Genomic DNA, 4,926 nt, shown 5'->3' with positions numbered 1-4,926 from the left:
CACGAAGATCATGGGTGTGCTCCACCAGGATCACAGGTGTGCTCCACCAGGATTATGGCTGTGTTCCACCAGGATCACGGGTGTGCTCCACCAGGATCACGGGTGTGCTCCACCAGTATTACGGCTGTGTTCCACCAGGATCACAGGTGTGCTCCACCAGGGTCACAGGTGTGCTCCACTAGTATTACGGCTGTGTTCCACCAGGATCATGGGTGTGCTCCACCAGAGTCACGGGTGTGCTCCACTAGGATCACAGGTGTGCTCCACCAGGGTCACAGGTGTGCTCCACCAGGGTCACAGGTGTGCTCAACCAGTATTACGGCTGTGTTCCACCAGGATCACGGGTGTGCTCACCAGGATCACAGGTGTGCTCCACTAGGGTCACGGGTGTGCTCCACCAGGGTCACGGGTGTGCTCCACCAGGGTCATGGGTGTGCTCCACTAGGATCACGGGTGTGCTCCACCAGGATCACAGGTGTGTTCCACCAGGTTTGGCCAAAAATTTGTAACTAGACTCACATTCACTGTGCATCGAGAGCCATTTTGCAGTCCCTCAGCATCCTGACAGAAAGTGCGTGATGAGCCAAATCCCATCACGGTGTTGCTGTCCTGTTTGAGAGAAGGTGGACAAGGCTATGGGGGTTGGGCATGGGTCAGGACTGGGAAGGATCTATTTGATTTTCCCTTTCAAAGCCACTCAAAAAATCAAGCCGAGGAAGGCATATGACTTTGTGTATTTCCAAATAACTAGCAGAGAGGATTTTAAATATTCTCCACACAAAGAAATAATGAATTTTTGAAATGACAGATGTACCAGTTACCTGGATCTGATCATAAGACCTGAAACTAGAGATGTAAAAACCAGCAAGTAGTCAGGCGTGGTGGTGCACGCTTGTAATCCCGGTACTTGGGAGGCTGAGACAGGAGGATCGCAGGTTCCAGGACAGCTTCAGCAAGTGGCAAAACTCTCATCAATCTAGCGAGATCTTGTTTCAAAATAAAAAATATAATGAAATAGGGCTGGGGGTGTAGCTTTGAGGTAGAATGCCCCTGGGTTTAATCTTTGGACACACACACACACACACACACACACACAAACACACACACACACACACACACACACACACGATAAAAACCAGCAAGTCCTTAGCTCATTTTGGTAAGCAATTCAGAAAGTTTAGAAAAATTTTAAAAATAAACTCATATGTGTGTATGTGTGTATATATAATTATATGTATAAACACATAATTCTACATATTTATGGGATACAGTGTGATATTTTAGTACACATAATACACTGTGTAATGATCAGATCCAGGTAAGTGGTACATCTATCATTTCAAAATTTTATTATTTCTGTGTATGAGGAATATTCAAAATCCTCTCTACTATTCATTTTGAAATACACAATTACTTGTTGTCAACCGCACTTACTACCGCGCTGTTGAATATTAGACGCGGTTTCTTCCACCCAGCTGCACCTCTGCACCTGTTAATCATCCCCTCTGTCCCTCCCTCTCCCTTTCTCAGCCTCCGGCAACCTCTATTTTACTCTCTATTTCTATGAGATCAACTTTTTCGCTTCCACATTTAAGTGGGAACATGAAGTATTTGTCTTATATGCCTGCCTCATTTAATATAATGTCCACTAAACTCATCCCTGCGGGCACAGTGACAAGAGTGAATTCTCTTCTGAGGCTGAATATGCCATTGTGCGTATGACCACAGTTTCTTTACCCGCGCACCCATTGACAGGCACCTCCGCTGATTCTAGAGCTCGGCTATTGTGCATAGAGCTTCTGTTACACACGGGGCGCAGGTACCTCCTGGATTTGCCGATTTCCTTTTCTTTGCAGATATACCCTGTAGTGGAATTACCAGAGCAGATGTAGCACAAACTCTTAACCCCACTCAAGGGGACTGCTTGTGTAGACCAGAGCCAGGCATCCCTGGAGGAGTTGAGGGAAGATGGAAGGAGGAAATCATTCTGGGCCAGGAAGTGTCCTTGGAGAATTTGTGGGTATTGTTTTAGCTTAAAGGTTTTCTTTTAAGCCAGGCATGATGGCGCACACCTGTAATCCTAGTACTTGGGAGGCCGAGACAGGAGGATCTCAGATTTATGACGAGTCTCAGCAATTTAGGGAGACCCTGTTTCAAAAAAAATAGGAGCTGGGTGTGGTGGCGCACACTTATAACCCCAGTACTTTGGAAGTTGAGACAGGAGGATCGCAGATTTGAAGCCAGCCTTGGCAATTTAGAGAGGCCCTTTGCAACTTAGTGAGGCCCTGATTCCAAAGAAGACTTAAAATCGGGCTAACGATATAACTTGGAGGTAGAATGCCTCTGGGTTCAACCCCCAGTACCACATAAAACAAAACAAAAAACAGAACAAATAAAAAAAGACTGGGGATGTGGCTATGAGGTAGAATGTCTCTGAGTTCATTCCCCAGTACCATAAAAATAAATAAATAAATAAATAAATAAATAAATGCCAGGCTATGCCACCCACCTGGCACAGATGGCTCTTGGGGTGGGTCCTGGTTGGCTTTTGCTGCCTACACATTGGGTAACTCAAAGCAGAAGGTAGGTATTTGCCTCGTGGAGGGGCCTTACACGTCCCGGGTGCCTCATAGAATAGCTGAGTGATCACAGCTGAGGAAGTCTCCTCCACGGCTGGTGATTATCCCCCCATCAAACTGCCTGCACCTCACCTGGCCGTGGGCGCTCAGGTGCTAGCCGAGGACAGCGAGGTGACCTCCACACCGCCAACCTACTATTATCCTGTGGACAAGACAGTAGCTCTTCCCTGCACCAGCTGTGAGCGGTCACCCTTGGGGGCTCCGGTTCCTTCCTGCTCCTGGCACCTAGCGAGGTGACCGGGCACCTCTTCCGGGGACCGTGGCATTTGCAGCCCTCCTCATTTCTCCCGTCTTTTTTTTTTTTTTTTTGGCCCCCTGTATTGATAGCTGTGTGATGCTGGGTTGTCATGGCAACTGATTGATTAGCATCCAATTCCCGGACCAGGAAACATGCAGCCATAAAGAATTACAAATGATGCCTGATTGTCTGCTGCCAATAGCCTGATTGCTGCCATTTTCTGGCAGGTAGCTCAGCCCTAACAGGAAACCCTGCGCTGTGCAATTATTGCGAGGTGATTGACGCGTCACTATAGTGACAGTCGCCAGTGTTTCCAACTTGGGAGTTTTTTTTCTTTTCTTTCTTTTTTTAAAAGGAAAAATCCTCCCCCTTTCAGATGGAAATGCTTATAAATGTGGAAGGATGAAGGAGAGAGTGGGGGAGGTAAGTGGAGCTGGCAGGGCAGCTGGGCACGGGCTCAGCAAGCCCAGGTGGGGTTTCAGAGGGAGGGGACAGGCGGGAGAGAGGACAGGGCAGAGGCAATATGGCCGCGGGTCGGGGAAAGGGCTGCCTCTCTCCTGTGCTGCCCGCCCCTTCAACTCCTGGGCCTCAGCACACCCTGGAAGAGGGTTCAGAAATCACACCCGGCTGGGCGTGGAGGCACATGCGTGTTTCCCGGCATTTGAGAGGCTGATATAGGAGGATCCGGGTTCGCAGACAGCCTCAGCTAATACTTAGTGAGGCCCTTTGCAACTCAGTGAGACTCTGTTTCAAAATAAAGAATAAAAAAATAGGGCTGGAGGTATATCTCGGAGGTAGAATGCCTCTGAGTTTCATCTCCAGTACTTCAAAAAAAAAAAAAAAAACAACAACAAAAAGAAATCACATCCAAATGAGAGGTCTGGAAAGTGGGGTGCAGAGGGTGCAGGATAGAGAAACCGAAAGTGCAGGCCACAGGTGGCGTGCAGCTTAGACTGGTTATTGAAGCAGCTCTGGGGAGCTTAAATCGGCGGTGGCCAAAGAGCCAGAACCTGGGCCTGGAAGCAGGCTCAGGAACGAGGTGCCAGGTAGAAGGGAGGTTTGAGGGTGCCAGTGGGGGGTCCAGCTGCCAAGGGAGGCAAAGGGGATCTTTTTGTCTGACCCAGAGACAAAGCAGCCCTCGGTTCTTCCACTGTCTGCCGAATGTTTCTCAGCCTGGTAAGAAGGATGGAGAGGATATAAGTATTTAGGACTGTTAGACCACACTTATTGGTAAAGGAGGTCATCTTGTCAGACATGGTGGCCCGTGACCGTAATCCCAGTACTTTGGAGGCTGAGACAGGAGGATAGAAGGTTTGAGGCAAGCCTCTGAAACTTAGGGAGACTCTTAGTAACTTTGTGAGACTCTGTTTCAAAATAAAAACAATTTTAAAAGGGCTGGAGGTGTAGTTGGAGGTAGGATGCACCTGAGTTCAATCCTTAGTACTAAAAATAAAATGAAAAAATAAAAAAAGATCCTATGTACCTTCTTAAATTTGACTGTTAACTGAGAAGGCTTCTGTCTCCAGGTAGCTTCTAACATCCATAGTCCAGTGATACCCAAGTAATTGGATTATTAACAGTTTTCCCCTTGTAGCAACAGTGGCGCCCTTCTTTCCTCTTTCCTTCCTTTTTTTTCTTTCTTGGACTGGGAATGGAACCCAAGGTCATTCTACCTCTGAGCTACACCCCGGCCCTATTTTATTTTTTATTTGGAAACAGGTTCTTGCTAAGTTGCTGAGGCTGGCTTCGAACCTGCAATCCTCCCGTCTCAGCTTCCCAAGTACTGGGATTATAAGCGTGCACCACCACACCTGGCTAGATCCTCAGATTTTTAACAAAATTCCTGGGTGCATCTAAAGCACAGCACAGAGTGACCAGGTCTGTCTAGAGAACACCTGGTACACAGTGTCTTGCAGTTTGCAGCCAGTCCTAGTTCTGCAGTTTTCTTTTAGAAACCACATGTTTCTAGAATAGTCCTGGGTAGTCATTTAAATTTAAACATGAGTCTATTTTGATACTTACCATAAAATCACCTGAAGCTGGGAGTGG

Source organism: Muscardinus avellanarius (genome assembly GCF_963383645.1).
Source record: "Muscardinus avellanarius genome assembly, chromosome: 14".
Lineage (NCBI taxonomy): Eukaryota > Metazoa > Chordata > Mammalia > Rodentia > Gliridae > Muscardinus > Muscardinus avellanarius.
This window is presented reverse-complemented; position numbering follows the sequence as displayed.